Below are 27,635 nucleotides of genomic sequence, written 5' to 3'. Positions count from 1 at the left end.
TAAAGGAAAATAAATCCATGATTGTTATATCACTTTGTAATCATGATTAGCGGTTCTCTTCATTAAGTTTGTCTTTTTTCTAGATGTACTTTTTTTCTGTTGTGTAATATAACTATCATCATAGTGCATACAATTTTATATCCTGCTTTTTTCACTTAACACTGAAACGTCAGTGTTTTTCTAGCTAGCTCCATGAACGTAACAGTGGTCCTTTTTTATTGGCTCCGTACTTGCTGTAGTAGGAGCTGTCATTTGAGCACTTACACTGTGTCTTGCACTGTACTAAGTCTTATTAACTCATTGGATCCTCACAACATACCTGTGAGGTATGTACTGTTCCTCCCATTTTACAGGTGGAGAAATTGAGGCCAAGTGAAATTAGTCACACATTTGGTGAGCAGGGAGGCCAGGAGCCAAACCCAGGCATTCTGGCTCCTATCCCCAACACTTAGGCACTGTAATTAACTTCATCATTCCTTTGAGTGGGCTGCACAGGGGTCCTTTCCTCCATCTTACAGATGAGTAAACTGAGGCACAGAAGGGAAAAGTGACTTACCTGAGGTGAGGCAGCAAGGAAGTGACGGAGCTGAGGCTGGAACAGCACCGTCCTTTCTCGCTGTTTCTAGAGGTCCTTTGTTCTGCTTTGGGGGGTCCTGCCTTGTGTCCAGTTCTGCCACAGGGGAGATCACCCCCTTTATTCCAAGCTTCTGGTTTTCCTTTTATTCTCATTCTCTTTCATCCTTCCAGCAGCCCCCAAGTCTTCTTGCCTCTCTGGACCTCAGTTTCTTTATCTTTAAAATGGGCACCTCCTTTCTCCCACTCCCCTCTGGGCTGCTGTCGCTTCAGCCCTACTCTCCTGGGCTTAGCCAGCCCAGCGCTTTTCCAGACAGTTGCAGGGAACTGTACTTGCGGCTGACCTAGCATCTGCTTTCCCATCTGGTCCCAACTTTTTCCTTAATTACCCACTGAATTGGCTCTAACAGAACGCTGACAACTTGAATGAGATATTAGCTGATACATCAGCACCCGTGCCAGGGCCTCATGGGCTTTTCCGGGACGTGAGGAAACCAGGCCCAGCAAAGCCCCTTGTTCCCTGGCTGGAGTCCCCATCCCAGCTGAGAGGCAGGCCCAGCCAAGGTGCAGGGTCCTCACAGGGTCTTCTTGCTCATAAACGCCGCCTTGTAGTGGCTGAACCCCAGGCTTTCTTGTTGTCTTTGGGGCTGGGTCACAAGCCTGGAAGCAGGTTTTGTCCTCTCTCTTGTCGCTCCCTTGGTGCCTAACCCTTCATGTCTTTTGTTCCAAGTTACTGTTTTTCCAACCATTTTTGTTTTGTTTCTGTCTAGTCTGGAAGCAGCGGGACTAAGTGTGCCACAGAGGGAGGGACATTGGCTTGGGTTTTCTTGGCCTCCAGGTGCCTCCTAGCATGCCTTTTGGGGTCTGTTTTTTGCATTCGGATAAGAGGTCTTATAATATAAGAGGTGTAATATAGGCTCTAATTCTAACTTCCTGTGGTACTGAGAAGGAAAGGCAGAGCTTCCATTTCCTCATTGTAAGCAGGGTAGGTAGAGTCAGCTGCCTAGGTGGGGGTGAAGAGCACAGATTCCAGGGCTGGCCAGCCAGCCTGGATTCAAGTCTTGCCAGTTACTTCCTCCCTGTGTGACCTTGGGCAAGTTGCTGCACCTCTCTGGGTCTCAGTTTCCTCTTTATAAACTGGAGATCAGAAAACCCCATGAAAGTTAATTGTGAAAATTAAATGAGTTAATACATATAAAGCACGGGCACACAACGAGCACTCAAATGTTACCTGTTTTTATGCCCTCCTTTTTTTTTTTTTTTTTGCGGTACGCGGGCCTCTCACTGTTGTGGCCTCTCCCGTTGCGGAGCACAGGCTCCGGACGCGCAGGCTCAGCGGCCATGGCTCACGGGCGCAGCCGCTCCGCGGCACGTGGGATCTTCCCAGACCGGGGCACGAACCCGCGTCCCCTGCATCGACAGGCGGACTCTCAACCACTGCGCCACCAGGGAAGCCCTGCCCTCCTTTTTAAGCTCATGAGCAGCAGGTGAAGTTAATTATATACTCAGTTTAGGGTGCATGATCATTTTCGGCTCATTACAGCCCTTTCTTGCTTTGTTTGTTATTTCTTTTTATCCTTATTTCCCCCTTCTGCTTCTCCCCTATCTCTAAGCCATTCACTTTGTGTATTTAACATGCTTTTTTTGGGGGTTTATATAGATTCTTACAAAACGTGTGCTGTTGTTTCGTGCGCATGTTTCAAAAGTTGACATCAATGCCTTAGTATCTGGATCTCATTCTGTTTCTCACTTTTGTCCCTCAGCTCTGAGTGTTTGAAAACAGTCACGTTACTTCTAGCCGGTGGGTGCAGCTGCCACATTTTACCCATCCACCTCTCACTGATGGACAACCAGGTTGCCTTAACTCCCCCCGACCCCAGATAAAGCTGCAGCCAGCCTCCTTATGCATGCTCCCACGTGGATCTCCGTAAGACCTTTGTTATGATGTGTACCCAGGAGTGGAATTTAGTATAGAATGAAATGGAGAGCATTTGAAGGAAGCAAAAGGAGTGGATGTTTCCATGCCCTGAATTGAGTAAATCAGAACAGCAGTTGGCCAGTTAAGAAGTTGACTGTCTATTGGGCTTGCTCTATATCCCAGCTAAGGACTTTTGTTTTAAAAATTTTTAACGGAAATCGTATGAATATGTGTTCTTTGAAAACAATTTAGATGACACAGAAATAAGTAGAAGAAAGACTAAAAATGTAAAGGGCCCCTTCACATTGCTCCCCAACCTCCTAAGCCCCATTTCTAGGAGTTAAGCACGGTGACAGTGGAATAGCTTATGTTAGGTCTTCCATATTTACAGGCACAAATGTGAACCTTACATAATGTTTTACAGTTTAACTTTTCTCGCTTAATAGGATGTCGTAAGGCCATTCCGTGTTGGCCCCAGCAGATCTGCTTCAGTTTTTATCAGTGCTCCGTATTTCATTTTAAGGTTCTGCCATAGTTTATGTAACTAGTCCCCTTCTGATGGGCATTTGGGGTATAGCCAGTTTTCTGGCTATATAATGACAGAACCAGCGCTTCTTTTGGCGTTAGTCTGCTGGTGATGAATTCCTTTAGCTTTTGTACGTCTTTATTTTTGAAAGCTACTTTTGCTAGGTATTGAATTCCAGTTGACAGACTTTTCTTTTCTTTTCTTTTTTCAGTACCTTAAAGATGTTGTTCTACTGCCTTCTGTTTTAATCGTTTCTGCTGAGAGGTTGGCTGTAATTCTTATCTTTGTTCCTCTGTATGTTATATCTTTAAAATTTTCTGACTACTTTTTAGAAGTTCTCTTTATCTTTGGTTTTAGGCACTTTGATTGTGATAGACCTGAGCGTAGTTTCCTTTGTTTCTTCTTCTGAATTTCTGAGTTCTGTAGGTTTATAGTAGTCTGTATCAAATTGGAAACTTTGGGCCATTATTTCTAAAGATATTTTTTCTCTCCTTACTCCTGCCCCTCACTTTTTTAGGGACTTCAATTGCATATGTATTAGGCCTTTCGAAGTCCCACAGCATGTGGATGCCCTGTTTATTTCTGTCTATCTTTTTTCTCTCTGTGTTTTATTAGTATTAGTTTCTATGGTTGTGTCTTCGAGTTTGTCAGGCTTTTTCTTCTTTAGTATCTAATCTGTTCTTCATGCCAGGCGCTGTATTCTTCGTCTCTAGAAGTTTGATTTGTTTCTTTTAAAATATTGCCCTTGTCTCTCTAACATGCTCATGTTTTTCCCTACCTTCTTGAATTTATGGAGTACGTTTATGATAGCCGCCTTAATGTCCTTAAAGTCTGTATCTCTGTTATTTCTGGGTCTCTTCCTATTAATTGATTTTTCTGCTTCTTTCATGCCTAGTAATTTTTGATTGACAGATATTGTGACTTTTACATTGTTAAGTGCTGGATGTGTTAGCATTCCTTTAAATATTTTGTACTTTATTCTGTTATTGTTTCTGTATTAGTTTACTATTGCTGCTGTAACAAATTATCACAATTTTAGTGGCTGAAAGCCACAGAGACTTACTATCTTATAGTTCTAGGGATCAGAAGTCCAAGATGGCTTTCACTGGGCTAAAATCAAGGTGTTGGCAGGGCTGTGTTCCTTCTGGAAGCTCTAAGAGTGAAACTGTTTCCTTTTCCATCTTCTAGAGGCTACCTGCATTTCTTGGCCTGTGGCTCCATTTCTCTATCTTCAAAGCCGGAAATGTTGGACAGAGTCCTTCTTATGCTGCCATCTCTTCTGCTTCCCTTTTCTATTTAGAAGGACTCTTCATTGGGCCCACACAGATAATCCATCCAGGATTAGCCATCTAGAATCCATCCAGGATAATCTCTCCATCTCACGTTCATCTGATTAGCAAGCTTGATTTCCTTTGCGTGTAGCCTCAGAAATTCACAGATTCTGGGGGTTAGGATGTGGACATCTTTGGGAGGCCACTATTCTGCCTACCACAGCAGTTAAATTGTTGTGTGGGACCAGAGCTGTCTCTAGAGCAGAGTTTGGCAGACTATAGTCCATGGGGCAAATCTGGCCTGTTTTTGTAAATAAAATTTCATTGGAACACAACTGTGCTCATTGGTTTATGTATTGTCTGTGGTTACTTTCATTCTGCGATGACCCACAAAGCCTGAAATATTGACTTTCTGGACCTTCATAGAAAAAGTGTTCTGATTCCTGGTCTAGTGCTAATTTTTCCCCACTGTTGAGGCCATACCTTTCTGAGTACCCTCCCTGATGCCTTTGTGTACTAGGAGATTTGCCCACTTTGGCTGGTGGGAATATGAACTATTCTCAGCCCTGTGTGAGCTCTGAGAATTGTTCTGCTAGGTTCTTTCTGGTTCTTGTTCCAGGCTTAGGCAGTTTCCTTGTATGCATGTGCTGATCAGCACTAAAACAGCTGGAGAATTGGAGCGCATTGGGCACCTCTGTCTGCTCTGACTCTCTACCCTCTCTAACTTCCTTGGCCCTCCCCCATTTTAAACTGTCTGCTCAACTTGGTGGCGGGGGCGGGGGAACTCTTGAACTCTGCTTGCTCTTCCTCCCTGCACTGCAGCTTAGAAATTCTCCAAGCAGTTAGCTGGGACAATTGTAGGACCAGCATGTTTGCTTTTCCTCTCTTACGGGTTGCTGCTCTGTAAGCCTGTTGCCCAGTGTCTAGAAATAATTGTTTCAAGTGTTTTGTCCGGTTTCTTAGTTGTTTAAGGTGGGTAGTAAATCTGGTCCCTCTTACTCCTCATGACTAGAAGCCACCAGCGCTTCTCATGTCAATGTTATTTTATATTTATGAGGGTACTCCTGGAAGAGGCATCGGGGGCTCAGAGACTGTGCATTTTAACAATATTACCAAATTAGCCCTTGTAAAGGCTGTGCCACTTTATACTTTGAGAGTCTCATTCTAATAGCAGAGGTTGTGGGGACAGATGATGATATGAAACTGCTTTGAGCTCTGTAAAGTGCTGGGAACATGCCAGGGTTTACAGTTCTTAAGAAAGGGCTTCTCGATGTGGTGCATATATACAATGGCATATTACTCAGCCATAAAAAGAAACAAAATTGAGTTATTTGTAGCGAGGTAGATGGACCTAGAGTCTGTCATACAGAGTGAAGTAAGTCAGAAAGAGAAAAACAAATACCGTATGATAACACATATATGTGGAATCTAAAAAAAAAAAAAAAATCTGAAGAACCTAGGGGCAGGACAAGAATAAAGACGCAGACGTAGAGAATGGACTTGAGGACACGGGGAGGGGGAAGGGTAAGCTGGGACGCAGTGAGAGAGTAGCATTGACATACATACACTACCAAATGTAAAATAGATAGCTAGTGGGAAGCAGCTGCATCACACAGGGAGATCAGCTCGGTGATTTGTGACCACCTAGAGGGGTGGGATACGGAAGGTGGGAGGGAGACGCAAGAGGGAGGGGATATGGGGATATATGTATATGTATAGCTGATTCACTTGGTTATACAGCAGAAACTAACACACCATTGTAAAGCAATTATACTCCAATAAAGATGTTTTAAAAAAAAAATAAATAAAATAATACTTTCACTGCAATAATTAAAGTGGCGTCCAAGGAGTATATAAGTGTAGAAAGGATAGAAAAATGAAAGAAAAAATAGGTAGTTGCATATCTCAGTGGATTTTTTTCTGCCTCTCTTTTCCATGTAATAAGCACTACTTCTATCTGGAACTAATGGTGATAGTAATAACCAAAATTTATTGAGCATTTATTATATGTCACATACTGTTGTATGTGCTTTGTGTGTATTAACTCATTTGAACTTCACAATGACCTCATAATTATATCAGGACCGTCGATATTGAGAGTCCCCAAAACATTAAAACAACTTGTTTTTCATCTCAAAAAAATAAATTAATTAAAAAAATAAATAAAGGGCTTCTCTGAGCTGTTTCTCTTTAGACTTGAGTCCCTGGTGGCCATTTTGCTCTGCCATGCTGTCTTTCAGCTGGGCATTGTAGGACTAATATAATTTCCTTAACAAATGGGGATGCCTTGGGGGATCTTCTTTTAGGCTGCTACTTTCTTTCCTGACATCTGTTGAGCACCTGCAAATGCTAAATAATGTCCCAATTGCTTCATGTAGTCATTGTGATATAATTTAAATCTCCATCACAACCTTGGGAGCTTGGGATGAAATGGAAACTGAGAGAGGTGTCATGACTTGTCCAAGGTCACACAGCTAATTTCCAGGAAAGTGAGGATTCTTTCTACCTTTAAACCTAATCTGCTGGCTCATACAACAGACTATCCATTTTAGTCAAGACCCTTTAGGCTGCAAGTGATAGAAATTCATCTAAAACTTGCTTATGCGAAAAGCGACATTTGTTGACGTACCTACGGAGGTACGTCAGGGCTGGACTCAGGTAGCTTAGGTGAGGTAAAGTCCAGGGCTGGACTCAGGTAACTTAGGTGGGGTTATCAGAAATGTGTTGCTTTCCATTCAGCTCTTGTTTCCTTTTGTTGACTTATTCTTTATGCAGGCCTTCCCCAAGTGGTGGCAGAAATGGCTGTAGTGTCTCCAGGCTTATTTCTCACCCCAGTGGAGTAGTCCCGGTGGAAAGAGAGAACCTGTTTCCCAAGGGTTTCAACCAAAGTCCCAAGAAAGGCTCCTATTGGCCCAGCTTGGGTCACAGGCTTATCCGTGAGCCAATCACAGTGCAGGAGGGTGTGCTGTTCTGATTGGATGGACGTGGGTCATCTGGTCCTCTTGGAGTTGGGGACTGGGATTGTGGGTTCCTGAAAGGACAAGATGGTTCTTTATTGGAAGAAAGAATGCCAAATAGGCAGAAACAAAAGTGTGAACCGCATCCCTCTGGCCCTTGAAGCTCCGTCATCCATGGTGCTCCCTTGGTCTCCTTGCCACCTGCTGAGCAACATCTCTTGTCTGGCCTTGGTTTGACAATAGCGTTCCCCCCTCCCAGGTTCTAACCGTCAGTTGTTCTCTCTCACCACCTGGGACAAGTGAGGCTTCCTGGCTATCACTCTCTCTTGGCGGAGTCAACTCTTGCCCAGGCATTGAACAGATGCGGGGAGATGTCAGGCCTCGACTTTTCAGTGCTGGAGCCCCTGTTCTTCATCCCCAGGGTGGGGGTGAGGTGCTCCTGGGGAAGGTAAAGCTGGGAGAGCAGAGGAATTGTGTGTGTGTGTGGGGGGGGAGGTTGCATGTCGAGAGAGCCTTACCCCGTAATTGGCACCAGGAAACAAGGGCCCAACAGGCTGGGGACTCCCCCAAACTCTCTCTTTCATCATTAGTAAATGAGCACTTTTCCAAGGATGGTCTGAGACCTCCTGCGCCAAAGCAGCTGGCGAATTCAGCTTCCCCCTGCTGTTTCTGAATCTCGGGGGGCAGGGGCGGTGAAGAATCAGAGATTTTAACAAACTCCCCACCCAGGCAGTGCCGTCCCACACTGCGGGTTGAGGTCCTCTGGTAGATGACTGTCTTTGAATTGGCTGAGTTTCCCCTGCCTTAGGTTTTTCTTGGATTCTCCTTTCTCCTGATGGAACTATTCACCTCGTTTATCCAATTTGAGGGATTGCCCTTGTTCAGATCTAAAGTGCTCCTTTCAGAGTAAGGAGGTATCACTGTTGGGGCTTGGGAGTGAGTCTGAAGTGAGGAATCCATTTTAGAAGAGATCAGCATTATTGTTTTCCATCTAGTACTTTCTGAGTCTCAAGACATCCATTGGAAATGACATGAAAAGAGCGGATAGCGCACAGTGAGTCTACATTCTTAGTAAGAAACGCTGACGCCTAAAGCCAGTGGCACATCAGGATTGGTCACAAGAACTGGGAGTCACAGACGTGCTGGAGCCTTTGGCTTGGGAAAGCTCAGTGATTAATACGACACCACATTTCATTGGTTCATAAGTTAAGACCCTAACACTTGGTTGAGTAAAATATTACATTTACTTACTTCAAGCTTTCAAAAATCTCTTTAGCCAAAGAACCCTTTCACAAAGGAAGTCTTACAGAGGAGCTCAATCTATTAAATAGGTAAAAGCAATTTTTTTTAATTGGGGAGGGAGGGCCATGTTATGACTTTCGTGGGCCCCAGATACTCTTGCCTTTGTGGGCTCCTTCCTTCATAAAAATATTAAAAGTTACATTTTATGACTGCATTGCTATAAAGATGAGTGTATTAATATTATCTGGTAAATATTTTCTCTGACCTAAAAATTCAGTTTCTTTATTTTGATTTTAAAGAAATTAAAGCACTTTTGTGGGCCCAAGCACTGTGACTCCTTTGCCTGGTGGGGAAGTCGGCCCTGACGAGACAGGTCCTGGCCTGACCACCTCCTGGTTGGCCCCTGAAGCAGGCTGGAGGAGAGGAACCCAGTTGGAGGACCATGGCACAGACTCATCACTTGTACCGGTAGACACCGGTCTACCTCACTGTGGAAGAACCATAACATATCACAATAAGGATGGAATGTCAAAGTCATTCTCCTCCTTCCCCCCCAAAAAACCCAGGTCTTGTCCTTCAGTCTCTAAAGCATCATTCCTACGAAGAGATCATCTCCCCAGCCTCTGCTTGAACCCCTGTAGGGACAGGGAGCTCATTACTGTGTTTGGGTTCTTTCTGGTCCAATTCCATAAGACTTCACGGTACCCAGCAAGCCCCTGGGTTGATCACCATTTATCCCCTAAGCCAGTGGATCCTGTAGTGCCCACGCCATTGCTGAGGTGGGGTAGGAGTCTGGGGTTTGAGGTGCAGCTTTTGCCCCTCCACTGCTGTGTGAGCCGAGCAAGGACACTCTCCCTCATTGAGCCTGAGATGCCTCATTTGGACGTGATGGTCCTTGCACGTATCGCTATCGTGTGATGCTAGAGGGAGACTAAGGCTCGTCCTGGGCAGGGATTGCTTGCAGCCCAGGTTCTTCTGGGATGTAGAGAGCTTGTTGGCTCTTGCTTGGAGTTCAAGGGCCAGAGACTCTGTATGTCCCTGTCCCCCTGGTTCCAGGAGGGGCACTGTTAAACCGCAGGAGAAAATCTGCGGAGGAAGGGAAGGGTCGGGTGGTTCAGGATGACCACTCCACTCCTGGTCCCCTAGTCGGCTGCTGATTGAGGTTTTTCTCCTGAGGTTTCAGAACATTTGGCCACCCCACAGTGCCTCATGGTGCTGTGTGCTTGCCCGCTCTGGTTGGGGGAGAGGAGAATGAGGACGGTGACGTGCTTTCCTCCCTGGGGCTTCCTGGCCCCAAAGCCTGGGCTTGCTCAGAAATGAGCAGCAGTTCAGCACAGTGGGAAGGTTCCTTTTCTACCCCTCCTCATCCAGCCTCTCCTAGTCGGTGGTGCTTGGAAGAGGGATGCACCCCTTTCCCCGCCCCTGGTACTTATGGCCCAGCCTATCCTTATGACCCTCCATGCTGCCCCTTGTCCCTGCCACATTAGACGGCTCTCCTGGACACACCCATGGTTTCTCACCTCCGCGCCAGGGGCACGCTGTCGCTGCTGCCAGGGCAGTTGGTGCGATGGCTTCCCAGACCACAGAGAGAGAGTTGGTGCGAGGTGAGTCCCCGTCCTGGCCTCTAAGTGGGGGAGCATGCTGCCCGGCCAGCTTCTAATCCACGCCTGGTATTTGCTCACCTGGCTCCTGCTCTGCACTTTGTAATTATTGATTCCTGCCGCGTCCACTTACCGTGAGCCAGCTGGGAGGACTTGCCGTCGAGCTTGGAAGTTCCTGGAAACAGTGACTTATTACTCGCCTAATGAGCGTGTGTCTGCCAGCCAGGTGTGTCCAGGAGAAAGCATGAGTGCGTGAGGTGCTGGACAGGACATCTTCGTGGACACTGGATGAATTTTCCTTTCTCTCGAGTCTGGACCTTCAGGGCTGTTTCCTCTCTCGCCATTACGTTTTTACTTAAATAACTCATCCGATTATGCGTCAAGGGAAAAGTCAGTTTCATAGGGCTGTTCATCTGAAATCACTTTTCTCCATCCGTCCGTCCGTCCCTCCCTTGCTCCCTCCCTCCCTCCTATCCCAGCCACCAGGGAGCTCACGGTCCAGTGGGAGAGATAGGAAGCCCGATGCTGAGTGAATTCCAAATTAGTGCAGAACTTCCTGCTTTCTAAGCAGCATCTTCTCCCAGAATCTTTCTGTTTTGTTTAAAACAAAGTTTGTTTTACTTCATTATAAAAAGTAGCAAATGTTCTTAGTTGAAAAAATTGGAAAACACAGAAAAGTCTGAGGAAGAAAGAAAATCACCTCTAGGTCCCTACCGGATGCTTACACCTTTGACGTTTTGACCTTCTGTTTCTTTGTTTTCTTTTTTAACCAATGGGTGCAATAGATACAATTTCTCTCCTGCTTAGAAGGGAAAAGCTCAGTTCATAAGATTAGCCTTTCCCAGCTTTATTGTAAACCCTGCGGTTTTGGCTGTAGGGTGTTCCATGAAGTGGCCGTATCCTAGTTTACCCAGCAGTGCCCTGTTTGGGGGATATTTTGCTATTTCCGGTCTTCCCCTATTGTAAATAATGCTGTGAAGAATATCTTATAAGTGAATTGGTTTTCGTGTTTTGGATTGTTTCCCAGACTTTGTCATCTAGAAGGAGTCTTAGTGATTGCCCAGACCACTTCTCCATCTTTAGTGTGTGTGAGCATCACCAGGGGGGCTTGTTCAAATGCAGCTCCCTGGGCCTCACCCCCGGAGGTTCTGATTCAGTGGGTGAGGGTGGTGCCCGAGAGTCTTGCGTCCTAACAAGCTTCCAGGTGGTGCTGATGGTGCTTGGATGTGGACCACACTCCAAGTAGCATCAACCAGCCTCCCCTGGGTGGTGAGGGAAGTTGAGGCCTACGAGTTGGGAAGAGTGGGTGATGGGTGACCATTGCCTGGGCCCGGCCAGTTGGTGGTTTCCACGCTGGGTCACGGATCCCCATGCTTTGCTGCCCCTGCTGCCTGGGAAACCTGCAGGAGAACGCAGCATTCATCCACATGAGGGGATCTCCTCCATCGAAGTGTTTCAGCCACTCAGGGCAGGCAGATGCTGGGTGCAGATGTGAGCTTAGTGTTGGGATACAGGTGGGACCAGGGTAAGAACTAGTTTAGGAAAGAAACCGGCGGAGACTGTGGTGATACATTTTAAACGAGAGTGAGTGACAGCCCCTCTAGGATGCGAGGGGTTAAACAGGCGGCTGGTACAGCCTCCCCGGAGCCAAAGGGGGAACTCAGGAGTAAGTCATGACTGCCTAATTAATTCAATTAAACTACTTCATAAGCTCCACTGGTGTCAGTAAATTATTAAAGTCGATTAAAAAATCAGTGGGACGTGATGAGGGTTTGGGGATGCTGTAGCTTCCTTCCTGCTGTGGGTGCGGACGCCCTGTCTGGTACCCCCGCCAACCTACTGTGTGTGCTGAGGCCGGTCCCACCCCCCTGAGCTTTGGTTTCCCTATCTGCACAGTTGAGTGACGGACTGGCTCTCGAACACCCTGTCGGCACCAGAGTTATGAGGATTTTCCAGTCCCTTTGGTCAGAGGCAGCTGTTGCTACAGATGCGCTGCCCCATCTCTGCCCTTCCTTCTCATCAGGTTCATCTGGGCAGTTTCTAGGGGAGGCTGTGGGGACAGTGACCCAAAGGGGAGGTGCAGGCTCTGGAGAGAGAGTGAGAGAGTGGACTTCACCTAACCCCTAACCCTTGTGCCAGTCAGGGGCTGCTCGCAGGTTCTCATTCAGCACCCCCTCCGCAGGCTCTTACAGGTGAGGAAATGGAGGCTCACAGGACTCCGAGCGACCTACCCACGAGTACCTGGTGGAGTTGAGATTTGAATTCAGGGCTGCCGTGCCTCAAAGTCCCCGTGGCTGACTGCTTTCCTCTGCAGACGAATTTAAAATACAGCTGCATCCCCTGGCCATACCCTACAACATGCAACATTGCATTCATGGGAAAGAAAACACCGAAATGTTCTTTTTCTCTAGTTAGTATCCAGATGTGAGGAACTGAGGAGAGGGAGTGACATCCCCGTCCCTAGAGGTATGTAAGTCATGGTTGGCTGACGGCTCAGATAGACCTCTTAGAAACAAGATCCTGCAGCTCTGGTCCTACCTGTTGGTTGATACTTTTTCGGCAGTTTGTGCTATGAGCAGGCTGGGAATTCAGCAAGAATTGCTCCCTGGTGCATGGGCTCTGGGGTTACTGTCTTGTCTTCTGTCAGATCGGATCTTGTTCAGCCAAACCAGTAGGCTAGGCAGTGCTGGTCTTGAGGGTGACTGTGGTCCTGGGTTCGAGGGAAGCCTCTGTCTTAAATTAACTTTGTGGATCTTTGGCAAGTCCCTTCCTCTCCGAATCCTAGAAGTTTAGGTTTGTTCCCCTAACATCTCTGAAAGGCGACTCAGGCAGTACGCTGCATGGGTGGTCCATAGGGAGAGGAGGAATAAGGAGGAGGATGAGTTCAGGGCCAGATACACTTGCGAATGGAGCATATGCGATCTTAGAGATACAAAGCAGCCATTGGACCTTTAAAGTCTCTGAAAAGTCCTGCAGTAAAGAAAGGAGATTAATTTTGTTTACCCAGCCTCCCTCAACCAGGCCACTCTTTCCCTCTCCAAGCACACCTTTTGTTTAATGACCTGAATAGACATAAAGACTTAAATATTACCCTAGAGAGAGTGGCTTTTTTTTTTTTTTTTTTTTTTGTGGTACGTGGGCCTCTCACTGTTGTGGCCTCTCCCATTGTGGAGCACAGGCTCCGGACACGCAGGCTCAGCGGCCATGGCTCACGGGCCCAGCCGCTCCGCGGCACGTGGGATCTTCCCAGACCGGGGCACGAACCCGCGTCCCCTGCATCGGCAGGCGGACTGTCAACCACTGCGCCACCAGGGAAGCCCGAGAGTGGCTTTTTGAGGTGGTTCTTTTTGTCATGAGAACATCCTTTCTGAAAATTGGATAAACCAGCCTTTAGCAAGGTGGTGACTAACTCCCTTAAGTTGGGTTTTCTTAAACTGAAGTCCATGTTTATTCTAGGATCCCAGAGTCCTGCCAGGTTCCAGGAGCTTCTCTTATTTCCTAGAGCCCTCGAGTGGCCAGGCCGTCAAGATCTGGAATATACTCTATTCAGGGTTCCCTTTGTGAGCATTAGCTATAGAATTTGGTGTTTCGGGGAAACCCTCCTTCCCACTTCACACCACAAGGCAGAGGAACCCATTGGTGGGGCTTGGAAGTTGCCTATATGTGCACCACGAAGTCCCAGTAATCCAGAGCTGCCTGTTTAAGAATTCGTGAACTGCAGCTGGACTTTCCCAAAGAAGGTTTGCTAAGGAAAATGCTAGTGTAAACAAGATCTTCAGGGGAAGAACTGTTAAGGTGTGTAAGGAATCAGCCTATTTTTAAGCCTTTTGAAAGCTCCCGTTGGAACATAAACACTATGCTAATTATAAAAACACCTTTTCTGTTCAAAACTGCGGTAAACAAGATGGGAGTTGGGTGGAGGAGGGAAGGAGTATTTGAACAGAGGTTAAACCGGAGATTAAACACTGTCTGCCCATACTAGTAGATTTAGTTGCTCATCTTTAAAAATTCAGGTTTCCCACTTGTTTTGACAACCTGGATGCCCAGGCAGCAGTGGACAGGAGCTCCTGCTGGCCAGAGGTCAACAGGAACAGATGGGAGTGGCTTCCTTACCTTCCCAGCTCTGGACCCCAGCCTGGCTTACTTGTGGGAATGACCTGCACTGCTCTGACCCCTTGAAATTTACACCCCTGCCTTTCTAACAATTCTCCCCAGTATTTTAAGAGCATAATTAGCATATAATTGCTGATTTCCTCTCCACTAACAGTAGAGGAAGTCCTCTGCCTTGCTCAGCAAAACTTTCAAAGATAAACAGTGTCAAGAACAACCAAGCATTTTTTATTGAGCATCTACTAGGCATCAGGCTCTGTGCAGGGTGCTGGAATTCAGGGTTGAGAAAAATCTCCCTGCCTCTCCAGAGCCTGCTGGCTGTGGCAGAGTTCATTGGAGCTGCTGTGCGGCTGCCAGCCAGGTGTCACCCAGAGCTTGTGTCCTGTGTGCCCTGAATTGGGGCAGAGGATTCTCAAACGGTGGAAAAGGTCCTTGCCCTTGCCCTGCCTTTGTAGAGAGATGAGATGAAGGGTGATGTGAACTCCTGAGAAGTTAGGCTGTGGGCTCCCTTTGAGCTTCGGGGATGTGAGGTGTGTTGGGGGGAGGGGAGGGGGGCTGGTTGGTAGGGGGTCATGGACACCTACCGGAGGAGGTGTGTGACCTTGTGGTGTGGTTAACATTGAGATGGGCAGAGGGGAAAGGAGAGACCATCCCAGGCTCTAATGAAGAGGTGGAAAGATGATAATTAGCAGAGGCTTTATATGCAAATGGTATTTGAAAATGCTTAAAAATATCTTTTGAGGGAGACTGAAAATAGCAGGTGGTCTACTTGAACAGAGAGTGTTTGGGTAGTGATAAGGGTGTGGGGTTGGAGGGGGAGGAAGAGAAAGAGAGAGGTAGATGGACAGATAGATACCAGCTATCTGCTGGAGGCCCCTGAAAACCAGCTGAAGAATTTTGCTAGCTAAGGAAATATATATAACCAGCCTTAAGGCCCATGAGGGCACAGTCTATGTCTGCCTTATTCATCACTGTGTCCTCAGTTGCCAGCAAGGACCTGGCATAGTAAATGCTTACTAAATGTTAGGTGAGTGAGTGAATGAAGGTACCTGGTCGGTATTTATCACATTTATCTTTACGGCAACCCTATGAAAAGATATTATTATCCCCTTGAACCAATGAAGATGGACCATTCTCAGGGGGGGTGTGTGTGTGTGTGTGTGCACGCGCGCGCGTGTGCACGTGTGTGTGTGTGTGTGTGTGTGTGTGTGTGTGTGTGTGTATTATGGTGTTGGGGGGAAGCACCAGGACACCAGAAAGATTTTTTTGTTGTTGCAGCACCGTGAGATGTTGATCCATTTGATTCCATTGTATGACCGAAGGACAGTTTTACTAGCGGAAAACATGACCACGTTATATGGCTGCAATCAAAAAATCACAGCCATGAGCGCAGGCCCAGAAAACGAAGCAAGCTGACAGTGTAGGCGGAACTCGTTGACTCCGTGTCTTTCTGCCAGTGTTAGTTTGCTGTTTGTTTCTTCATGGTGCCAGTGATGAGCTCCGTTGCAGATAGGAGGTAACAGGTCCCAGTAGAAAATTTATAGAAGAAAAAATGAACACCGAATTCAGTTTGCAGTTCTCCTGCAATTAAGAAATGCCCAGTGTTGTTTAGTTGTAGATGTAAAGGGTACCAGTCTAGCCTGAAAACTGTCCCATGGGAAGGTTTTGATGCAGGGACATGATTTGATGAGCAGGTGTCATGACATCTCAGCAGAAATGCACTTAACTTGAGAATACGAGTTGTGCAGGTGGCTGGTGTCCCAGGGTCAGATGACTAGGTGTTGAGAACTGCTGTTCTCTTAGTCCCTCTCAGAGTGAGAGTATCTTGCCCCGCTGACTGTGATTGTTGTGTTGCAAGATGTGTGTCATACAACATGGTCCTTTAATGCAAGCCAACATCTTCATCTGGTGCTCAACCAGAAAAGCGTTGCTCTTTTCCAACTCTGGAGGGCAAATTGGCCATTGGATTTCTGGAAAAATGGGAAAACAGTCTTCAGTGTGATGCCTTCCTGAGGAGTAGTTGATTGGAAGTTTAAACAGTAAGATTCCAGGTTTATGTACTGGCTTTAAGACTTAACCTTGCGCTGCCTGTAGGTGGCTGATCCGGCAGCTTGTTCAGGAGGGACTGGGACGTGTGGAGAGGGTGGAATGGAGTGGCCAGTTCCCCTGGAAGCAGGGATGGAGCTGAGAGATTGCCCTGGCTCACTCGGCCGTGTTTTTCCTCTCACACTAGGCACTGCAACCACAGGGCCTTTGCACTTGCTGTTCCTCTGCGCAGAATGCATTCTCCAGTTACTTTCTTGGCTCATTCTCTCATTTTGATATAATTCTTCTCAGCAAGCCTTCTCTGACCGTGATATTTAAAGTTATACCCTCCTGCCATCCATCCTCCTTTTATGCTCCATTTTTCTCCATAGTATTGATATTATTACCATCGAACAGTATATATTTTACCTCTAGAAAGAAGTCATACTTCCTGTCTCCCTCCTTCTCTTTCCCAAGAATGTAAACTTTATGAGGGCAGGGCTTAAAAAACCCTTCTCATTTTGAAAGCATTTTAGACATAAAATTATGCAAAATAATGCAGAGAGTTTCCATGTGTCCTTTAGCCAGCTTCCTCAAATGTTAGCACCTTATATAACCATAGTATAATGCTCCAGTTATATTATGAAATTCATATTAGCACAGGAAGGTAATAGTAATCCAGTCCTATGAACTAACTAACTCACAGACCTTATTCAGATTTCACCAGTGGTCCCACTAATGGTCCAGGATCCAATCCAGGATCCCCCGTTGCATTTAGTTGTCACGTCTCCTCAATTTTCACCAGTCTGGGACAGGTCGTTGGCCTTGCTTTGAATTCTATGCCCTTGACCCCTTTAAAGAGTCCTGACCAGTTATTTTGTAGAATGCTCCTCGTAGGTTTGCCAGATGTTTGCTAGATCGCTGATTCAGGTTATGTGTTTCTGGCAGTAGTACGCCCAGAAGCAGTGGTGCCCCCTCCTCAGTGCATCACAGCAGGAGGTACAGGATGTTGATATGATTTATCACTGGGGATGTGAACTTTGAACACGTGGTTCCAGTTAGGTGGTGTCTGCCTGGTTTCCCAAGTTACTCTCTTACCTATTGTATTAATAAGTATCTTATGGGAGGTACTTTGCGCCTATGCAAATATCTTGATTCTCATCATACTTTTCGCCTGCGAATTTTAGCATCCTTTGGTGATTCCTGCCTGCAACCGTTATTGCTGTGGGGTTTGCCAAATAGTGATTTCCTATTTCTGTCATTCCTTCTGCTTTTGTTAATTGGAATTCTGCTGTAGAAAGAGCTCTCCTTTCTCCCCCATTTATTCACTTATTTATTTATACCAGTTTAACTCCTGGCTGTTTGTTTTATGGGCTGTAATCCGTTACTCTCATTCTGTTGCTCAAATTGTTTCAGATTTGGCCAGTGGCAGCCCCTTCATGCAGGCTCCTCTGTCCTTTGGACAAGTGTCCATTATTCTTTGAGCATGTCCTCATACTCTGCAAGGTATTCCAGGCTCATCCTGTGCTGTCCCCGCCCCAGCCCTGGAAACAACCCTTACTCTGTGAAGGAGGGCAAGGCTTTCTGTCTGTAGCCCTCATTTTGTTGCATTCCTAGTACTCACAGCATCTGGCACATAGTAGGGTCACATCAAATAATTTTTGGATGAATGGATGAGTAGATGAATCCTGGAAAGAAAGATTCCATAGGCCAGAGGCTACAATTCATACTTTGAGTAGCCTCCTCCTGGCGAGCCTGAATTAATGATTTAGAAAGGGAGGGGTCTTTTCTGTTTCCTCTCCTGTGTGCCTTGGGGGCTTTGACAGTCCCGTCTTATCCTTTTCAGCCTGTTCCCAGTGCCGCGCAGTCTGAAAAGGATCCCAGGGCATCCCTGATCTTGTAGAAACATCTTGTAGAGTAGAAAGAGCCAAAGGCGGGGACAGCAGCCAAGAGGAGCGGGCTGGCTGGAGAGTTAGCTGGGGCTGGCAGAGCCGCACCCGCTCACTGCTGATTTCTTGGTTGAACACCAGCTGTGGCGGGCGGGATGCTGCAGCGGTTGACGGCAGAGGTCCCGGGACCCTCACTGGTGTGTCTGTAGCTGGGGGCTGCCGAGAGCCACTTCTGGTCTCCTGAGGCGCACAGGCCTCGCTTGAGTATTCTGTGAGTTTTTCTTCATAAAAGATTAAAACTCAGTCACATTGGCTTTGGAAAAGCTTGTGATAATCAGACTTTTATTTATGGGTTGGATTGTGTGTGTGTGATTGTGCACGCGCCCCCGAAGAGGAAAACTGGCTGCCGGGCTTTCTTGCCGACCATTCTGGCAGACTTCTATGCCGGGAGCATCCTTGGCAAGTGGTAGCCTTTTCAGAGTCAGGGGAGGCCCGGCTGGCTTCTGCGTTGCCGTTGCCGGTGACCCCTGAGAATGGCGCTGGCTCCTTCACAGGGGGAACCTTCTCCACTCCCGCCTTGACTCAGCAGTTCAGGTTTGCAGAGTGCCTCAGCGTCTGTCTTCTCACTGATTCTGCAGGGTGGTTCTGGGAAGCAGGCCAGGCGAGGATGGTTGTCTCAGTTTGCAGACGGAGAAACTGAGGCCCAGGAAAAGGAAGTGGCTGCCTCTCCGTAGTGCTAAGGGGTCTGGAAATCATGACAAATTAAAAAATGTCACAATACCCAGGTGGAGCTGCAGGGGATACCTGGACACTACTAACTGCCGACACCTCAGGGCTCTCCTGGGTTGGGGTAACACAGCAGAGGTTTATGTGGGTGAAGGAGACATGGGGGGAGCAGGAGGGAGAGTTGGACTTGCTTGGAGCAGGTCACCTGGGAGGGAGAGGGCAGTGTCAGCTTCCTCGAATCTGTATTTATCAGGCACGTATATGATGCCTACTGGGGCAGGGACATGGAGAGATCCCAGCAGGTGTTGGAAGACCACCTGTCAAGGGTAACAAGCCTTCTGGTACCCTCAGGCCTTTGTACCCCCGCGTTCCTGACAGGCCTCACTCAGCCAGTTGCCATGGTGATGCAGAAGTCACCTGGTCTCTGAGAACTTTGCCTCAAGAGAAGCCGTTAGTGTGGAGCTCCTTGGAGGCTAGGAGACCCCCTCAGCTGTGATGTGTGTGTGTGTGTGTGGCAAGGCGTGGGGGCCGTTCTGCAGGGTGCATCCCGTGCCAGGGGCCGTTCTCTGCAGTGCTAGGAGAGGGTACTCTAAGACGAGAGAAGGAGATCTTTATTTCTCACTTATTTTCAGAGTTTCGGTTTACTTACCTGTAAAATGGGGATAAATGAGCTCACGTCATAGGGTGGTAGTGAGGACTAAGTGAAGCACTGGATGTGAAGTGCACATGAGAAGAGCCACAATGACAGTTCGTAGTAGTACAAATAGGATTTTGTGGTGAGTTTCTGCAGTTTGCCGTGTGGCTGGTTGTAGTTTTGCTTAGCTGTGTTTCCATTCACGTGGTTGAGGGCATGAGCTCTCCCTGCGTAGCCCATTTCACAGGCGGAAGTCAGTTGTATGGTTACGAGCAGTTCTGTGGTTATTAGGAGTTATGTGATGGGTTTCCCTTGCTTGCCTGTGAGCTCCACTGGGGCAGGGCCAGTGGCTCTCCTCTTGGTGGTCCTGGCTCAGAACCCAGCACAGATCAGGCACTTAGTTCTTTTGCCATTTTTAGATTTAAATAAATTTATTTATTTATTTATCTATTTTTGGCTGCATTGGGTCCTCGCTACTGCGTGTGGGCTTTTCTCTAGTTGTGGCGAGCAGGGGCCACTCTTTGTTGCGGCGCGCAGGCTTCCCACTGCGGTAGCCTCTCTTGTTGTGGAGCACGGGTTCTAGGCGTGCGGGCTTCAGTAGTTGTGGCACGTGGGCTCAGTAGCTGTGGCTCGTGGGCTCCAGAGCACAGGCTCAGTAGTTGTGGCGCATGGGCCTAGTTGCTCCGCAGCATGTGGGATCTTCTGTGACCAGGGCTTGAACCCGTGTCCCCTGCATTGGCAGGCGGACTCTCAACCACTGCGCCACCAGGGAAGCCCCTCTTTTGCCATTTTTAAAAGTTCCTTGAACATAAAGCTTCATTTATCTGTCAGACTGAGGTTGGAATCCTGAGTCCTGTTTCTTCTTTTCAATGGCTGGGTGACTATAGGTAAGTTACTTCACCTTTCTGGTCTGTTTCCTCATCTCTCAAAGTAGGTGAGTGTTATGTACCTAGATTCTGCTCTGAGCCCAGAGAATTGCTCTGGCCTTTTGCCTGTCAGGCTGAGGATGTTCTGTCTCCGTCCAGTCGGTCAAAGGTTTCTTCCTGGTTATAGCAGCTGAGGATCCAGTCTGTTTTTCCGGAGTCACAAGACATCCGCATCTGAAGGAGAAACCTCAGAGGCTGATGGGGTCAGAGGTCACCGAGCTCAGAACTGATGAATTGGGATGTGCTGTGACCTCCTTTGAGGAGAAGAGAAGGAAACAGCACATGGCTGGAAGGAAGGAAGAAGGAACAACTTCTTCATTCCCCGCAGGGGAGACAGGACTTTCTGAACTTCACATCATCCTGAAAAGTTTCCCGCTAACCAAATCCTTTTTTGGACTATTCCCTGCATAAAAGATTTTTATGACAAAGTTTTTTACAAAGCAAAAAGTGCCTCCTAAAGTGAATCATCACTCCTGGTGTTTCCTTTATATAAACCTGACCTTTCTTATGTTGTGTTTTCTTGCTTTTTTTTTTTTTGCTTCTATTATTATTTGAATTAACCAAAGGAATATATGTTCACTGTTGAAATGTTAGGAAGTCCAGGTGAGCAAAAAAGGAATAAAAAAGTCAAAGTCGCCTATAACCTTCCCAGAACCCGGAGATAATCACTCTGGATGTTGATATTTGATGCATTGATATTTTGATGTATCAAGAGACATATGACGTGTGTAGAACGTCAGAGCTCACCCATTTAGGAAGTATTGTGTTGGCCAAAAGATTCGTTTGGTTTTTTCTGTAAGATGGCTCTAGTAGCACTTAGTTGTCTTTAACTTCATTCGAAACAATTTTGTTAGATTGTATATGACAGCTGTCATATCAGCGTGCATTTTAAAAAAGACATCACAATTGGTGAATTTTTATGTAGCCATTTTAATGTTGAAGACGGAAGAAAAACAACGTTTCCGGCATGTTATGCTTTATTATTTCAAGCAAGGTAAAAATGCAACCAAAACGCAAAAGAGGATTTGTGCAGTGTATGGAGAAGGTGCTGTGACTGATGGAACGTATCCAAAGTGGTTTGCAGATTTTCATGCTGGAGATTTCTTGCTGGACGTTGCTCCATGGTCACGTAGACTAGCTGAAGTTGATAGCGATCAAATCGAGACATTAACTGAGAACAATCAACGTTATACCACACGGGAGATAGCCGACATACTCAAAATATCCAAATCAAGTGTTGAAAATCATTTGCACCAGCTTGGTTATGTTCGTCGCTTTGATGTTTGGGTTACACATAAGTTACGCGAAAATAACCTTCTTGACCATATTTCCGTATGAGATTCTCTACTTAAACGTAATGAAAACGTTCCGTTTTTAAAACATATTGTGACGGGCGATGAAAAGTGGATACTGTACAATAATGTGGAACAGAAGAGATCGTGGGGCAAGCGAAGTGAACCACCACCAACCACACCAAAGGCCAGTCTTCATCCAAAGAAGGTGATGTTGTGTATATGGTGGGATTGGAGGGGACTCCTCTATTATGAGCTCCTTCCGGAAAACCAAACAATTAATTCCAACAAGTACTGCTCCCAATTAGACCAACTGAAAGCAGCGCTGGATGAAAAGCATCCAGAATTAGTCAACAGAAAACATATAATCTTCCATCAGGATAACGCAAGACGGCATGGTTTCTTTGATGACCAGGCAAAAACCGTTACAGCTTGGCTGGCAAGTTCTGATTCATCTGCCGTATTCAGTAGACATTGCACCTTCAGGTTTCCATTTATTTCGGTCTTTACAAAATTCTCCTAATGGAAAAATTTCAATTCCCTGGAAGAATGTAAAAGGCACCTGGAACAGTTCTTTGCTCAAAAAAGATAAAGAGTTTTGGGAAGATGGAATTATGAAGTTGCCTGAAAAATGGCAGAAGATACTAGAACAAAAGGGTGAAACGTTGTTCAATAAAGTTCTTGGTGAAAATGAAAAAAATGTGTCTTTTATTTTTACTTAAAAACCGAAGGCACTTTTGGCCAACCCAGTTGTAAGTAAGCTATTTACTTAGCTTCTACCCTGTGCATAGTGTTGGGGAGAAACCAGGGAGCAAAAAATAGATACAGTTCCTCCAGGAAGCAATTTATGTAGACAAAAGCAAGGGAAAAAATTGAAGTGGAAAGACCTGACATTGATAGTAAAAGTTGTCATGAGTTCTGAGAGTTTTGACCTGACTCGGGAGGGGTTGGGCATGAAATGGGCTGGATGGGGGGGCATCTGCCAGGAGAGCTGACACATACTGCCCAAAGAAAGTGGTGGTGTTTGGTGTCTGTATACTGGGGAACAAGGACAGGACTGAGATGGTTTTTGTTTGTTTGCTTTTTTTGCACGTGGCTGTCTAGTTGTTCTAGTACCATTTGTTGAAAGACTATCCTTTCTCCATTGAATTGCCTTTTTCAAAGATTAGTTGAATGTATTTTTGGGTCTTTTTCTGAGCTCTCTGTTCTGTTCCATTGATCTATTTGTCTACTCTTTCACTGATACCACATACTTGATTATCATAGTTTTATAGTAAGTCTCAAAGTCAGATACTGTGAGTTTTCTGACTTTGTTCTAATTCAGCGTTGTGCTGGCTACTCTGGGTCTTATGTCTTTCCATATATACTTTAACATAAGTTTGTCAATATTTGCAAAATAACTCTGGAATTTTGATTGAGATTGTGTTGATTCTATAGATCAGGTTGGCAAGAATCAATATTTTAACAATATTGATTTTTCCTTCCATGAATATGGAATATCTCTTCATTTATTTAGACTTCTGTTAATTTCTTTCGAGTTTTGCCGTTTTCATATATCCTTTACATATTTTGTTAGATTTATACCTAAGTAATTCTCTCTTTTACTGGTGCCAATATAAGTGGTATTGTTTTTTAAATTTCAAATTCCATTTACACATTGTATATATGAAAGCAGTTGACTTTTTAAAATATTAACCTGGGATCCTGCAACCTTCTTATAATTACTTATTCCAGTTTTTTTTTTTTTTTTTTTTTTTTTTTTGTGGTACGCGGGCCTCTCACTGCTGTGGCCTCTCGCATTGCGGAGCACAGGCTCCGGACGCACAGGCTCAGCAGCCATGGCTCACGGGCCCGGCCGCTCCGCGGCATGTGGGATCTTCCCAGACCGGGGCACGAACCCGTGTCCCCTGCATCGGCAGGCGGACTCTCAACCACTGCGCCACCAGGGAAGCCCTCCAGTTTTTTTTAATAACAGTTTTTCTTTGGATTTTCTACATAATAGTCATGTTATCTGTGAATAAAGACAATTTTATGTCTTCCTTCCCAATCTATATACTTTTAATTTCCTTTTCTTGTCTTGTTGCATTAGCAGGACTTCCAGTATGATGTTAAATAGGAGTGGAGAAGGGGACATCCTTGCCTTGTTCCCAGTCTTAGGGGGAAGGCATCTAGTTTCTCACCATTAAGTATGATGTTAGCTGTAGGTCTTTTGGTACATATTCTTCATCAAGTTGAGGAAGTTCTCCTCTATTCCTAGTTTTCTGAGAGTTTTTATCATGAACAGGTGTTGGATCTTGTCAGATGCACATCTATTGATACGATAATGTGATTTTTCTTCTTTAGCCTGTTGATGTGATGGATTATATGATTTTTCAATTTTGAGCCAGCCTTGCATACCTGGAATCAATCTCATTTGGTTGTGGTGTATACTTATTTTTATACATTGTTTGATTCAGTTTGCTAATATTTTATTGGTGATTTATGCATCAGTGTTCAAGAGAGATAATTGTTTGTTGTTTTCCTTTCTTGTAATGTCTTTATCTGGTCTTGGTGTTAGAGTAATGCTGACCTCATATAACAAGTTAAAAGTGTCCCCTATGCTTCTATTTCTTGGAAGAGATTGTAGAGAATTGGTATCATTTCATCCCTAAATGTTTTCTAGAATTCACCACTGAAACCATCTGGGCATGGTACTTTCTTTTTTGAAAGGCTATTAATTATTGATTCAGTTTCATATACATATATATATATATATATATATATATATATATATATATAAACACGCACATATATACATATTTAGATTATCTGTTTCTCCTTATGTGAGTTTTAGTAGATTGTATCTTTCAAGGAATTGGTCCATTTCATCTAAGTTATCAAATTTATGTGCAAAGAGTTCATAATATTCCTTTATTCTTTTAATGTCCATGGGGTCAGTGGTGATGGCCTCTTTTCCAATTCTGATGTTAGTAATTTGAGTTTCTGTTTTTTTGTCTTGGTTACCTTGGCTAGAGTTTTATCGGTTTCATTGATCTTTTCAAACAACCAGTCTTTAGTTTCACTAATGTTCTCTATTGATTTCCAGTTTGCAATTGCATTGATTGCTGCCCTAATTTTTATTATTTCTTTTCTTATGATTGTTTTAAGCTTATATTACTCTACTTTATCTAGTTTCCTAAGGTTGATGCATAGATTATTGATTTTAGATCTACCTTTTTTCTAATATATGTATTCAGTTCTATAAAATTCCTTCCAAGCACTGCATTCACTGCTTTCCACAAATTTTGATAATTGTATTTTCATTTTCATTTAGTTCAAAATATTTTAAAATTTCTCTTGAGATTTCCATTTTGACCCATGTGTTATTTAGAAGTCTTTTGTTTAATCCCCAAATTTAAGTTTTCCAGCAAATATTTTGAAATTTAACCACAATTTTCTGTTATTTATTTCTAGTTAAATCCATTGTGGTCCTACAGCATATTTTGTATGGTTTCTGTTCTTTTAGGCTTGTTAAGGTGTGTTTTATAGCCTAGAATGTGCTCTGTTTTGGTGAATGTTTTATGTGAGCTTGAGAAGAATGTGTATTCTGCTCTTGTTGGATGACATACTCTATAAATGTCAGTTATATATAGTTGATTGATGATGCTGTTCAGTTTAACTATATCCTTACTGATGTTTGGCTTCACTTTGCAGTTCTCTCAGTGTTGCCTCATGTATTTTGATGATGTGTTGTTAGGTGCATACACATTAAAAATTGTTAACGTCTTCTTGGAGAATTGACCTCTTCATCATCATGTAATGCTCCTCTTTATCCCTGACAGTTTTTCTTGTTCTGATTTCTGCTTTATCTGAAATTAATGTAGCTACTCTAGATTTGTTTTAATTTGTGTTAGCATGGTATATCTTTCTCTATATGTTTACTTTTAAACCAAATATATCTGTGTCTTTATATTTTAAGTGGATTTTATTTTTTTGATTCAAAACGTATAGTTGGATCTTGGTTTTTTTTTTAATCTGCTCTGATAGTCTCTGTCTTTTAATTGGTGTATTTAGACCATTCATATTTGAAGTGACTTTTAATATAGTTGTATTAATATCTACCATATTTGGAACTGTTTTCTACTTGTTGTCCTTGTTCTCTTCTACTTTTTTCCTGCCTTTCTTGGCTTTAATTGAGCATTTTATATGATTCCATTTTCTTCCCTCTCATAGCATCTCAAGTCTTAAAAAAATTTTTTTTTAGTGATTACCCTAGACTTTGCAATATACATTTACAATTAATCTAAGTCCATTTTCAAATAACATTATTACTGCTTCACAGGTAGTACAGGTACCTTATAACAGTATTCCCAGTGGTTCCCTTCCATCTGTTATGAAACTGCTGTCATTCATTTCACTAATCCATAAGCTATAATCATCAATATGTTGTTGTTCTTATTAGTTTGAACAAAGTGTTATCTACTACATGGCTTAAGAATAAGAAAAATAAAAATTTTGTTTTACTTTCATTTATTCCTTCTCCCAAACCATTCCTTTCTTTTTTTTTTTTTTTTTTTTTTTTTTTTGCGGTACGCGGGCCTCTCACTGCCATGGCCTCTCCCATTGCGGAGCACAGGCTCCGGATGCGCAGGCTCAGAGGCCATGGCTCACGGGCCCAGCCGCTCCGTGGCATGTGGGATCTTCCCAGACCGGGGCACGAACCCGTGTCCCCTGCATCGGCAGACGGACTCTCAACCACTGCGCCACCAGGGAAGCCCACCATTCCTTTCTTTATGTATATTGAGTTTCTGCCCTGTTATTTTCCTTCTCTCTGAAGAACTTTTAAACATTTCTTGCAGGGATCTACTGGTGACAGATTTCGTTCAATTTTGTCTGTATTTCTCCTTCACTTTTTTTTTTGTTCGTTTTGTTTTTGTTTTTGTGGTACGCAGGCCTGTCACTGCTGTGGCCTCTCCCGCTGCGGAGCACAGGCTCCGGACTCGCAGGCCCAGCGGCCATAGCTCACGGGCCCAGCCGCTCTGCAGCATGTGGGATCTTCCCGGACCGGGGCACGAATCCGTGTCCCCTGCATCGGCAGGCGGACTGCCAACCACTGCGCCACCAGGGAAGCCCTCTCCTTTACTTTTAAAGGGGAATCTTACTGGATACAGATTTCTAAGTTGATAGTTTTTTTCTTTCAACACTTGAAATATTTCACTTCACTGTCTTCTTGCTTGCATGGTTTTTGGAGAGAACTTCAATGTGATTCTTATCTTTGTTACTCTATAGGTGAACTTTTTTTTTTTTTTTAATCTCTTCTGGCTTCTTTCAAGATTTCCTCTTGGTCTTTGATTTTTCTGTAGCTTGAACATGATATGCCTAGGTGTAGATTTTTTGTTATTTGCTTGGTGCTCTCTGAGCTTTCTGGATCTGTGGTGGTTTGGTGTCTCGTCATTCATTTTGGAGAATTCTCAGTCATTATTATTTCAAATATTTCTTCTGTTCCTTTTTTCTTTCTTTTCTTGATATTCTCATTATGTATATGTTACACCTTTTGTAATTGTCCTGTAGTTCTTGGACATTCAGTTCTGTTTTTTACCTTCTTTAGTCTCTTTGATTCATCATTTTGAGAAGTTTCAGTTTGTGGCATTTCCTTTTGATTCTTTGGTAGAGGTTCCATCTCTCTGCTTACATTACTATCTGTTCTTGTATGTTGTCCACCTTTTCCGTTAGAGCCCTTAGCATATTAATCATAGTTATTTTAAATTCCTGGCTTAATAATTCCAAAATCTGTGTCATATCTGAGTCTGGCTATGATGCCTGCTGTGTCTCTCTCTTATTTTTTTTTTTTTCCTCTCTTATTTTTTAATTAATTAATTTATTTATTTTTGGCTGTGTTGGGTCTTTGTTGCTGTGCTCTGGCTTTCTCTAGTTGCAGCTAGCAGGGGCTACTCTTCATGGCAGTG

At 44.6% G+C, this 27,635-nt stretch overlaps 1 protein-coding gene across 19 annotated transcripts in view; it reads left to right on the top strand.

Annotated features, from left to right (window-relative positions):
* The window catches only part of ZNF618 (zinc finger protein 618), a 184,696-nt gene that overhangs the window by 26,741 nt on the left and 130,320 nt on the right, over positions 1-27,635 (top strand). The window lies entirely within an intron of this gene.

Source organism: Pseudorca crassidens, chromosome 7 (assembly GCF_039906515.1).
Source record: "Pseudorca crassidens isolate mPseCra1 chromosome 7, mPseCra1.hap1, whole genome shotgun sequence".
Taxonomy (NCBI): Eukaryota; Metazoa; Chordata; class Mammalia; order Artiodactyla; family Delphinidae; genus Pseudorca; species Pseudorca crassidens.
The sequence above is the reverse complement of the archived record's forward strand: the minus strand, read 5'-3'. Positions and strand labels throughout refer to the sequence as shown.